The sequence below is a fragment of the Myotis brandtii genome, unplaced genomic scaffold (genome assembly GCF_000412655.1).
Source record: "Myotis brandtii unplaced genomic scaffold, ASM41265v1 scaffold244, whole genome shotgun sequence".
NCBI classification, from domain to species: Eukaryota; Metazoa; Chordata; class Mammalia; order Chiroptera; family Vespertilionidae; genus Myotis; species Myotis brandtii.
In genome coordinates, this window is record NW_005359225.1 from 2546159 (window position 1) to 2558903 (window position 12745).

General features: G+C 53.8%; 1 protein-coding gene and 1 long non-coding RNA gene across 3 annotated transcripts in view; one reads left to right on the top strand and one right to left on the bottom strand.

Moving 5' to 3' along the window:
- SLCO2B1 (solute carrier organic anion transporter family, member 2B1) overlaps positions 1-12745 on the bottom strand; it is a 59479-nt gene that overhangs the window by 43885 nt on the left and 2849 nt on the right. The gene's annotated exons all lie outside the window — the stretch shown is intronic.
- Positions 1-12745, top strand: part of LOC106726253 — a 22021-nt gene that overhangs the window by 3268 nt on the left and 6008 nt on the right. The window contains exon 2 of the long non-coding RNA XR_001362281.1: positions 8142-8147. This is a non-coding gene — a long non-coding RNA (uncharacterized LOC106726253). The remainder of the gene's footprint in view (positions 1-8141; positions 8148-12745) is intronic.

Consider the following 12745-nt stretch of genomic DNA (forward strand, 5'->3'; position numbering starts at 1 on the left):
GTGTGATGACTCAGGAGGCAGAGAGACGGTAGAACGGGACACAGGCCCCATCACACATGTCCGTTTTCTCCCATGGCAGCCACGGCAATCACGTCAGTACCCCACTCACTGTCTTGAGAGGAATCGGAGCCCCTTCAGAGGCATCTCCTAGGGCAGTGGTTCTCAACCTTGGCTGCACATTAGAATCACCTGGGAATCTTTTTAAAATCCTGATTTCTGGGCCTCATCCTCCGGAAATTATGTTTCTTTGTTACTAATGTTGTGGCCCCACCCCATAACAAAGAAACAGAATTTCCGGAGGATGAGGCCCAGAAATCAGGATTTTAAAAAGATTCCCAGGTGATTCTAATGCGCAGCCAAGGTTAAGAACCACTAAACTAGGAAAATCAGGATTTTAAAAAGATTCCCAGGTGATTCTAATGTGCAGCCAAGGTGGAGAACCACTGTCCTAGGGTCTCCTGAGGTTTAATCGCAACGAGGAGCCAGAAGTCTGGCCTTGGGACACTCCACCCCTGACTTAGATGGAAACCCCCTGTACCTTCTGGCAGCCCAGGCCTCCTTGGCCTTCCTCCCCCCTGGGGCTCCACTTCCTGCGGGAGCCTCCTCCATTGTTTCATACACTTCTCAACCTGCAGGAGTTTCCTCTCATTCAACAGGCTCCTTCTGGAGCCTGGAAACTGATCTGAGGACACCTCCGCCCAGGCCTGAAGGCAAACTCGGGGAGGGGGCTCCAGAGGCTGGGAACTGCCCAGGAGAAGGTTTGCGCTCCTCGCGCTAGGAACCTGGGAGCCTGAGGAAATTTTTTAAAATTGAGATATAATTCACATGCCATAAAATACAGCCCTTTAAAGTACACAATTCAGTGGTCTTTAGTATAGTCAGAAAGTTAGATGCCATCACCACTAATTCCACTGGGGTTTCCATCACCCCACTAAGAAATCCCACACCCACTAGCAGTCACTCCCCATTTCTCCATCCTCCAGCTCCTGGCAACCACTAATCTAATTTCTGGCTCTCTGGGTTTGCCTATTCCAGGTATTTCATATACATTCATACACTACGTGGTCTTTTGTGACTGGCTTCTTTCACTTAGCACAGCTTTCGAGGTTCTTGCATGTTATAGCATACATCAGTACTTCATTCCTTTTGATGGCTGAATAATATTCCATTGTATGCACAGATCACATTTTGTTTATTCAGTCATCTGTTGATGGACATCTGAGTTGTTTCAGGTACTCTGAACATTCATGTACAAATTTTTACTTAGACATATGTTTTCAGTTCTTCTGGGTATATAGCCAGGAGTGGAATTCCTGGGTCATATGGTAGCTCTATGTTTAACTTTCTGAGGAACTATCAAACTGTTTTCCCGAGTGGCTGCACCATTTTATCCTGCCAACAGTGTATGACGACTTCAATTTCTCCGCATTCTTGTCAGTACTTATTATTAGCTGTCTTTTTGATGATAGCCATCCTTGTGGGTGTGAAGTGATGTCTCATGTGGTTTTGATTTGCATTTCCCCAAGGGCTACTGATGTTGAGCATCCTTTCATGTGCTTGCTGGCCGTCTGTACATCTTCTTTGGAGAAATGTCCATTCAAATAGCTAGAGGCGCTTGACGGAGGAAATGCAAGTGTGTGTGGCTGGGGAGGAGTGCCTTCTTGGGGCATCAACACTCAGAGGAAACAGGAGATATTGAAACAAAAGTGACACCTGACAGGGAGGAGATGAGGAGTTGGCTTAGTGAAGGGCAGCGAGGGAAACTGCAAAGCTCTCTGAAGGGCTCCTAACAAACTCTCCCAGAGGATATCATGGGGCCATTTCCAAGCCCCAGGGCTCTCACCAGCAGAGACCGATGAGCCACTAGTACAGGGGCTGCGCCACATGCTCTCCCTGCTCGTGCAGGCTCTCCACAACTCAGTGCCTTTGGTGCTTTCATTGTCTCTGTGCTTCTGAGGAGGGCACCGACGCTCAGCGGTAACTAGCTCTGCTGGGTGACACTGGTGCAGGGACTCAAGCTCAGGTGTTAATCTCACCATCGCTCCATGCTCCTTGTACAGGTTTGATGAGGGGAAGAAGCACCGTGCACCAGCCCAAGCAAACCTAGCCAGGCACCTGGAAGACAGCAGTGCCAAGGGGCCAGGCCAGCCAGGTGATGGGCCGGAGCCGAGGCTGGGCAGGCAGAAGTCACTGACCTGGAGGCCCAGCTCTGAAAGAAACCCAAGGGATAGATGAGGGAGAGAGACAGAAGGTCAGTGGACCAGCTCAGAACCATCCACCTCCCTGTGGCCCGCTCCACAGCCTGAGCCTCTGAGCAGAAGAGGGAAGCACTGGCCCGACCCCCTGGGTTCTGAGACCATGAGTCAGTGTACTGAGTGGTCAGTTGGCCACTAAATGGGGCTGGCCCGGCAGGTTGTCAGTCCCCTCTGAGCCCTTCCTGTGGGCGGAGGCCTCTCCGGAGGGACCGGCAGCAAACAGTCCAACTCCCTGATGGAGATCAGAGCTCCCCTCAGGAGGAGGGTCCTGAGTCCAGGGCTGTGTGTCCTTCTCCTGTGACATCCTTGGGGCCCTTCCCGTCCCCTGAAGACTGTCAGGGGCCAGGCTTGACAGGAGAGGGGCAGTTGGGGGAGTGAACCTGGGTTGGGCCGGGTGGCCTGTAGGAATGAAGGGAAAAGCAGGGAGCCAGACCCCAGTAAAAACTCCCAGCCCCTTTCTCTCCAAGAGGCAAACAAGTTTTGGGGCCCCAGGAAGGTCCGGTGGTTCCAAGAGCCGGAGCCCTCAGCTCCAGAGCTAGCAGGCAAGGGGTCTGCGTGCCTGTCAGTGGGTTGTGTGGCTGGTCATTCACACAGGCCCACTCGTGTCCATCTGCTGGCAAGTCACTGGTCTGGCTAGCCTTTCAGGAGATTTGTCCACTTGGGGTGTCGCTTGGCCCCCTGCCTGCAGCTGCCCGGCAAGCTGGTCAGACAGTCGCCCTGAGACCTTGTTTACCAGTTCAGTCAGACTCCGGAGGTAGGTCCACAAGGCAGAGGGTCTGCCTCTAGCTACCCCGTCCAGGGGCAGGAATTATCTTTCCTCTCACCAGCTGCTTCCGGGATAGTGAGGGCCAAGGTTTCAGAGAGCTGTCTGAGAGGGAGGGCCACCTTCCCCACCTGCTCTTTGCTGGAAAGACTCAGGGGCCTGCTTTCTCCATCACCTTCCAGCTGCCAAGAGCAACTCCCAGGCAGATGGCCGGTTTCCAAGTCCTCAGACCCGGGTCTGAACCCTAGCCCTTCCCACCACCACTGACCTGCTGCGTGAGCCTGAGTGAGACCCTCCATTTTTCTGAGCCTATTTCTTCATCTGTAGAGTGAGGATACAACATCTACTCCAAGGAGATAAGGCATCTAGGGTGCCTGGCCCAGACCTGGCACATCACAGGCCCCACTGAGCACCACTGCCCTCCCCTCTTCCAGTCAACTTCAAGCCCTACAAGACCACAAGGCCCAACTGATCCCATTCCCTTCCATGCACACCTGACTCCAAGTTAACTCCACCTCTGGATTGTCTCTCCTTCTCATCTCACCCCAGTCAACCCTAAGACCCGAGGGCCTGACCCCTTCCCTCCAGCACACTCACCGTCTTGGGAGGCAACTGCCCAGGTTTGACTCCTCCAGCTGCAATCCTGCCGCATGGCCTTGGACGCGGCGCCCATTGGCCTCTTCATCCCCAACGCAGGGATGATTCCCCCCACTTCCCAGTGCGGACAGTGTCCACCAGGACACTTCCACCCCACATTCAGCTGGGACACTAAAAGCCCGAAACCATACCTCAATGTCCACGTTAACTGGATTTTGATATTCCACTGTTTTTATGAGCATTTTTCCTTCTTACTCTTCCCTGACCGACCAGACCAAGCAAATGGCTTGATTGCTTATTATAGGAACTTCCTGGAAAACCCATCCGCTTTTCAAGGGAAACCATCAACAGAGTGTGTACCCACAAATTCTTTGAATCTCTATCCCCAAGATTCTTGCCTTGCTGTTTCCACCCACAAACCCTGCACTGTGGGGTCATGATTCTTACCCAGTCCTGGTCAGGATCCCTCACCCTCCACAGCAAGTGGCTCGGATGGAGGAGCTCGTCCTAAGAGCTACCATAGTCGAGCAGCACTGTGCGGCAGACTGAGCTGGGCACACTCACCCGTCCTCCTAGCAATCCTCTCAGGGGGCTGCTGTGGCTCCATAATACAGATGGGGAAACTGAGGCACAGAGAGGGGAGGTGACTTATCCAGGGTCCCTGGGCTGGTCATGGAAAAGCCTGGACTGGAACCCAGATCTGTCTGACTCCAGCAACCACAAGATGGTGGCTATAACAATGGCCTTAGAACAAATGCAAAAATAATCCCCATGGAGCCATTTCTTCTTCTGGCCTGGCTTCCCGAATTGTCAAAGGTGGTTGTACGGGAACAGTCTGTCATTCTACCAGCTGATTCTTCTTCTTTTGTGTGTGTGTGTATATATATATATATTGATTTCAGAGAGGAAGGGATAGGGAGAGAGAGATAGAAACATCAATGATGAGAGCATATCACTGATTGGCTGCCTCCTGCACATCCCCTACTGGGGACTGAGCCCACCACCTGGGCATGTGCTCTTGACCGAAATAAAACCTGGGACTCTTTAGTCCGCAGGCTGATGCTCTATCCACTGAGCCAAACTGGCTAGAATTTACCAGCTGATTCTTTACCTAATCAGCGAGTCAGTCAGTCAGTTCACTGGTCAGTCAATACCCTTTTCTGATGGCCTCAGGACAGGGCTGGAGAGAAGTGTGGTGACAGGGACGCGTGGCCCCCAGTCCAGGGGCTTGAGGATGGTTAGAGCTTAATACTCATAATCAAAGCCCAGATTTGAACTTCCAGGAGGGATCTGCTGAGAAATGCCTGAGGATGAAGGAGAGGTCTTGGATGAAGCAGGAACAAGGCAATGATACTTTCTCTCTAGAATGTTCCAGCCTGCCCCTCAGCAGAGAGAGCAAGACCTAGAGTCACTTAGACCTGGTATGGCCTTGGGCCAGCAATTCAACCTCTCTGAGCCTCTAAACTAGATTCATAGCCTTGCTTCTCAAGCCTGTGTGACTGTCACACAGGATAACGTCCTTGATCCACTCCAAGATGCCTCATAAACACCAGTGTTGTCAGCCTTTGCCTCCAACTCACCGGGGAGTCTATTTCCAGGTCTGGCCACCGGGCCTCAGAATAACTTAGTTTCCTTCCTGTGCAGGACTCAGCCCCGGCATTACTCTCTCACCTCCTTCTGATCCCTGAGCGACACCAATCCCTCTGGGTTCCTCCCTCTGCTGTCTCTTCTCCTCCCTCCCCACCCCATCCCCAGCTGCATTCTAAGAGCTTTTCTTTTTTTTCTAATCATTTCCCTGTGCAAGAGAAGGAAAGGTCCCTCCCCCACACTCGCCACCACTCACACTTTGCCAGAGGCATCAAAGGACCTGGCCTTCTTCTGGCCTGACTTCCCAAATTGTCAAAGAGAGATAGAAACATCAATGATGAGAGAGAATCATTGATCAGCTGCCTCCTGCACATCCCCTACTGGGGATTGAGCCCACAACCTGGGCATGTGCCCTCTTCCGAAATAAAACCTGGGACTCTTTAGTCTGCAGGCTGATGCTCTATTCACTGAGCCAAACTGGCTAGAATTTGCCAGCTGATTCTTCACCTAATCAGCGAGTCAGTCAGTCAGTCAGTTCACTGGTCAGTCAATACCCTTTTCTGATGGCCTCAGGGCAGGGCTGGAGAGAGGTGTGGTGGGAGGGACACGTGGCCCCCAGTCCAGGGGCTTGAGGATGCTTGGAGCTTAAGACGCATAATCAAAGCCCAGATTTGAACTTCCAGGAGGGATCTGCTGAGAAATGCCTGAGGATGAAGGAGAGGTCTTGGATGAAGCAGGAACAAGGCAATGATACTTTCTCTCTAGAATGTTCCAGCCTGCCCCTCAGCAGAGAGAGCAAGACCTAGAGTCACTTAGACCTGGTATGGCCTTGGGCCAGCAATTCAACCTCTCTGAGCCTCTAAACTAGATTCATAGCCTTGCTTCTCAAGCCTGTGTGACTGTCACACAGGATAACGTCCTTGATCCACTCCAAGATGCCTCATAAACACCAGTGTTGTCAGCCTTTGCCTCCAACTCAACAGGGAGTCTATTTCCAGGTCTGGCCACCGGGCCTCAGAATAACTTAGTTTCCTTCCTGTGCAGGACTCAGCCCCGGCATTACTCTCTCACCTCCTTCTGATCCCTGAGCGACACCAATCCCTCTGGGTTCCTCCCTCTGCTGTCTCTTCTCCTCCCTCCCCACCCCATCCCCAGCTGCATTCTAAGACCTTTTCTTTTTTTTCTAATCATTTCCCTGTGCAAGAGAAGGAAAGGTCCCTCCCCCACACTCGCCACCACTCACACTTTGCCAGAGGCATCAAAGGACCTGGCAGAGACAAAATATAAGGCAGAGGTTACAACTGGGAGGGCCCGGCCTATGTGTGAGCTGTGGATCCTGAGGTTAATGACGCCCTACGGAGTTGTGCCATGCATAGTCCTGCCGGGGGGTGCATCTGACGCCTGGACATTTTCGGAGGGCTTGCACAATGCTTGGCTTGTTGAGTGTTTTTAAACAAATCAGTTTCCAGCATTTAAAAATCAAAAAATTTCACATAAAACTCCAGATTTTTGTTTTCTTTTCTTGGAGGATTAGCAGATCTGGCAACAATGGGCCCACATTCCCATATGGCAGCACTCCGCTAGTCCAAGCTGCTGGGCCTGCACGTGGCGATTTGTCCTGCTGGAGCCTCTTGGGGGTGCCTGCCTGGTCTGCTTCCTGGAGCCTCTTCACCTGCCTGGAGGATTCCCTGTCTGTGACCCCACAATAGCACTGGGCCTGGGGAGTCCACTAGAGAGGAAGCCAGGGCCTGCTTAACCCTTTGCAGAGTGAGGAAACAGAGCCAACTAGGGCCATGGCTTGCCCAGAGTCACCATGGCAGGGACAGAGCTGGTCTCTGTTGGTTTAAGAGTGAGAAAGAAAATTCATTCCACACACACTGACAGCTTCCCGAATCAGGCCACAGGGGACCCAGAGACAAGCAGACCCAGTCCCTGCCCCTGGGGAGCTTCCAGTGTGTGTGTATGGGAGCGGGCAGACACCTAACACAGAATCACAATGACATGTGCTCACTGATGTGACACTAGGAGTTTGGGGACTATGGAAACACAGTGTAGAGGCCCTAGCCTAGATTAGAAGGTTCTAGAAGGCTTCCTACAGGAAGAAACATCAGAGAGAAGGGCAGAAGTAGGAAAGTGCAAAGACTGCTTAGGGAACAAGGAGTCTGGCAAGGCTGGAATGCTGGGGTCAAGGTGGGGAGGGGAGGCTGGAGCAGTTGGAGGGGCCAGGCGGAAGGGCTGGGATTTGTTCTGAGCCCAGTGATGAGGTCCGATTGGGCTTCCTAGGAAGACCTCCATGTCTGAGCGGGGAGAGTGGAGAAATCAGGCTGCAAACAAGAACCAAGGAGAAGGCAGGAGTGGGGTCCAGGGCAGGGAGTGGTAATGGAACTGGGCCAGGTAGCGGCACATGGAGAGTTATCCCTGGATGCACCGTGGGGAGGTGGGATGGACAGGGCTTGGTGGGAAAGCAGCGATGGGGAGTGCAAGAGGCCGAGTTATCCTGCTGGCAGGGAAGAGGCACAGTTTTCTGTCTGGGTGTGCCACCACTGAGGGCCAGAATTGTAGGGTGGTGGTGAGTCCAGCCATAGACAAGGTGAGTTTGGGGTGGCACCAGGGCACCCAGGGGGAGATCCAAGAGCATGAGCTTCAGGAGGGCCCATGAGAGGATGTACCTTGAACCAGACCTCTGGAAGTCTGGGAGGCATGTGTGGAAAAAAAGGTAGCAGAAGCCACAGGTGGGTAAACCTGCCCAGGGAGCCTGAGGAGTCCCATCATGTGCCTCAACTGAGGAGAACACAGCAAAAGGAGGAACCATATTGGAACTCTGTTCAAGTGCCAAAGGTGGAGGGGGGCGGGGGTGTATTGTCGCTAAGGAGCCAGGATGTTTTTGGAAAATCCACCAGCTTCCAGCACTAACACACCCACAGCCCAAGCCTGCAAAGGGAAATGTTCGGTGCCAAAGGTGGAGGGGGGCGGGGGTGTATTGTCACTAAGGAGCCAGGATGTTTTTGGAAAATCCACCAGCTCTTCCAGCACGAACACACCCACAGCCCAAGCCTGCAAAGGGAAATGTTCCCAGCAGCAGATATTGGTCAATCCATTCCTCATAACGATGGCACATACCTCTCTCTGGAGGTGCTGGGGTGGAAGGAGGGAGTCTCATCATAGCCAGGGCCTGCCTTGAGCCCTGCCTACCGCCTAGATTGCCTGGGTTCCCTCGGCCTGCTGGCCTTCCTGCCTCGCTCCTGCGGCCCAGGCCAGCTATCTCTCCCTTCATAAGCCCCGCTTTGTGGGACAGGTCCCTCAGCCCTTCCTCTGGGCTGCAGAGCTGATCCCCCCCCTTGCATTATTTCTGGCCCCTCTTATCTGGTTAGGCAATGATCAACCCAACAGAGCAGAGGCTGCCCTGCCCTGTGTCCCGGAGGACCACGTGAGGTCCCTGCTGAAACCCTCTCGGTCAAAGACTTGGGATTAAAATATTTGTGCTGCCACACTGTGGCTGTGTGCCCTTGAGCAGCTTATTTAGCCTCTCTAAGCCTCAGTTTCCTTCTCTGGAAGTGAGAGAAGTGTCTCACATGAAAGCGACCTGCCGGTTACACTGTAGTCTTCAACCATGGTCAGCCCCTCCTCCTCTCCCACGCCATCTGCGGAAGCCTGAGTACAGAAGCCTCAGCCTCAAGGAGGTCAAGGCCAATGGGCGCCACTCTGTCTCATCTCCTCACCCCCAGTAAACATTATTCTCTGGCCCTACTAGGTGCTTGCCAGTCCCCAAATCCCTTGTGGTTTTTTCCACCCCTCAGCATTTGCACATGCTCTTACTCATCCCGAAGTACCTTCCTCCTGGGCAAACCGCTTCTCATCTTTCAAGACCTGGCCCACCTTAAAATCATGATTGTTGAATTGAGGTAAACTGAATGAGGGAGAAAACAGAGTGGGGGTGGGGGACTGCAGAGGGGTTCCCAGGGTAGGGTGGGGGCTCTGTGGGGGCCCTGAGTGCTCCAGGTCCCCCCAGTGGCAGGGCTCGGCAGGGAGGGGGAAGACTTAAAGGCATAGGTCTTGGCTGTCATCTTTGGGAAATTCCTCCTCCTAGCAGGACCCTTGGGTGATCTGCTGGGAGGACAATAGCCTACTTGAGGTCCAGCTGTTGCAGGCCTCCCAGCTGTTGCTTCTTGAAGGAGATCCATGCAGGGTGGGGGAAGGGGCTAAGCACTTTCTGGTGGTTTCCAAGCCAGGTCAGGGACCCTGTGCTGGGACTTTCTGTTCCCGGTTCTGGCCCCAGCTACCCATCTAGACCCAAGATGACCCTAAACATAGTGATGAGGGCTTACGGGGAGGGTGGGCCCTGAGCCCAGTCTCCTTAGGCCTAAAACTCAGAGCCTGAGGCTCAGAGATAAGTGCCATTGGCCCAGGCCCTGTGGCCTCCAACCACTACTTCCAGCTCCTCACTCTCTGTGCTTTACTCCCAGTGATCCCCGTTGTACTCCACCTCACTCCATATCCCGAATCTCCAGTCTTTAGGAGGCTTTCAAAACAGGTTGGAGGGAGGGGAGGAATGCCATGAGGGGAGGGGAAGCATGAAGAGGACGGAGGACAGCTTAGTACTGAGCCTTCCCCAGTACTACCTCTGCCCAGCCTGCGCTGAGTTCTGGGGCCTTAGGAGTGAATCAAATCAGGCCCCAGCCCCCGGGAGCTCCCAGTCTGGTGAGTCGGGTGTTGTTCTTTGTAATTTCAAGCACTGATGCTTAGGGTTCTGGTCTGCAGGCCATGAGGGGTGGTAGGGGGCGGTAGGGGCCAGGTTTACTTCCTCTCCACCGCTAGGGTGTGGCTGAGGCCCAGGCAGGCCTCCTACAGATAGCCAAGGCCCCTAACACTAAGGGAAGACTGGACCCTGCCCTCAGCAGAGGCCTCTGCTCCACTGCTCCCCCCAAAGACAGAAGACTGAGCTTCTCAGAATAGGAAGGGAGCAAGTGAGCACCTTGGCCAGCACTGTGCAGAGGGAGAAAGTGAGTCCCAGAAAGGGACAGAAGCAGACTGGACATTGGGTGCCTGGCACCCACCCGATTGTGGGGTCCAAGCAAGCTCTCCATTTGGTGGACAGCTGTCTGACATCTGGCTCAGCAGGCAAGGCCCAGCCTGGGAGGAAATAACTCCTCCCCACATACATACTGCACTAGCACCCAGGGAACAGCTTGCTTTGTCTGGAGTCAGCGGGGAAGTGCCCAACGCAGGTGGAGGCTGGATTCTGGCCCCGACTCTGCTGCTTGCTTGCAGGGCGACCTTGGGCGAGTCACGTGCCCTCCCTGAGCATCTGTTTCCTCGCCTGTTAAAAGGGGCGAGCGCATGTCACTGCTTTTCATGACGCCAGTGCTGCAGAGCTGACATGTGAACCTAGGGCTGCGGGTGTTTTCTCTTGCCCCGCCATCTGCCCTGGATCGGCTCACATTTGAACCCAGAAGAGCTGGCAAAAGCAACAGAAACAACACCAGGAACAAAGAAGGATGAACCACAAAGAGAGGGTCAAACAGCATATGGGAGAGAGGCTACGGCTAGCCTAGCGGAGAATCGGTCTGAAAGGCTTCCTGGGGGAGTTGGTGTTTGGAGGAATTGGAAAGTGGCAAATTCCACCAGAATGGGATGTGGGTGGAGGGTGGGGCTTCCAGGTGAAGGTAAAGCCGAGCAGAGGTGTAGAGGTGGCACAGTGGCTTTTTTGAATCACAGAATGGGCCTGGCTCTAGATCAGGGGTGAGGAACGTCCTGCCCTTGAGGCCCTAGAAGGCCCGCAAAATCATTTGGTCTGGCCCTGCCAAGGCATTAGGGGTGAGTCAATTAAATCTTTGACCAAATACATAGCAGGCTAATTTTTAAGTTGATCATTTTGTATGGCCCACGACTGATGTTATAATTATCCAAATGGTCCTTGTAGAAAAAAGGTTCCCCACGCCTGCCTTAGCTCATGTCCTCCAGTCCTTCCCCACAGACAAGGAAGCTCTACCTGTTGCCTAAGGGCACGTGGTGAGCTGGTGATGGGTCTCTGCTGACAGCCTCATCTGACCACCACTCCTCTCTGCCTCTGGCTGGGACAGCTGGTCCCTCCCCCTCCAGCGAGCTGGGACGGGGTCTCTTTTCAGGCTGCAGGCTCTGTCCCTGCCCTGCCTGCATCCCCACTTCCCTCAGAGTGCTCTCAGACCAGAAAGAGAGCCTGGGGGAAGCCGGCCATGGCTCAGGTTGGGACTTAGGAAGATAGGCCAGGTGTGCCTTCTGGTGGCAGAGTGGGCAGATGCTGGGGCCAGCTTCCTGCTTTATGGGCGTAGGTGGTGGTGGTGCATGTGTGAATTAGGGGGCAGCTAGAAAATATTCCAGAACGGAGCCTAGCAGGGGTCAGAATAACAGTCGAGGTAGGGCAGGGCTGGGGGCTGGTGCAGTAATGGCCAAAGTCTCTAGTTTAGTTTCTTCCCATACCCATAGGATTGTCAACTCTCCCGTCCCATTGCTCACCAAGGCCGATTGGGAAACTGGTTTGTCAGTGGCCCATCTCCAAACCTCATTTTCATCTCTCCTGTGAGGCCCCCAGAGGAAGTATCCATCCCCACCCTTCCTGCCTGCCACAGTCCCCAAGCCATGGCTGTGACATAGCCCAGTCTGCCTGCTGGGCCACTAAGCCTTCACCAGCCCACAAAGTCCTCACGGCCGCACTGCAGGGAGCAAGCCCGGCCTTGCCTGAATGGGTGTGAGGCTAACACGGTTAGGAGAGGACAGACAGCTGGAGGGATGCCAGAGGTGATTGCTGCAAGGTCTAGCACCAAGAGCCACCCTGTCCGAAGATCAAAGATTGTTTCTTTCACTTTCCTCCCCAGGCCTAAGAAAAGTTCAGCGCTGGGTTCAGAACCACCGCCCTCTCCACATGGTGCTTCAGTCACTCCCCAGGCTCGGCTTCTCAAGGCTTCCAGGCATTTCCCCTCTGGCCTCCTCCCCACCTGGCAGCCAATGCACACAGGTCTCTCTCTGCAGTCTTGCCTTGATCTTTCTGTTGCTCTATCTGCAGATCTGTAGGTCTGTCCTGTATCTGTGTCCTTCTGGTTCTCTCTCTCTCACTATCTCTTCTCCTAGTCTCTTCTGCAGCCCTCTCTCTGGGGCTGGTCTCTGCATGCTTCTGGGTCCCTCTGCACGCTCCCGCAGACACCTGCTAATCTTTGTCTTCTCCCTCTGTGTCTGTCCTGTCCTGGCCTTTGTCTGACTCTGCATATCTCTGGACTTGCTCTGTCTCTGACTACACTTCTCTCTACCTCTCTTTTTTCTGTTGTGTTTGTCTCTCTCTTTGGCTGCTTCAGAGAGGGGAAACAGGGCTTGGTGAAGGAATCGGGGGGCAGGGGTGCCTTTCTATTGCCCTGTTGGTTGTGTGGACGAAAGGGGCCACACGCTGATCTGACAGGCTCAGGGAAGGCCTGCATGGCGGTCTTGCAAACTCAGAGACCTAAAGTCACCACAAAGGATGGTCTGAAATTAAACTTTAACTAAAAGCAGTTATGGTGGGTAGTCACCTCCTAGG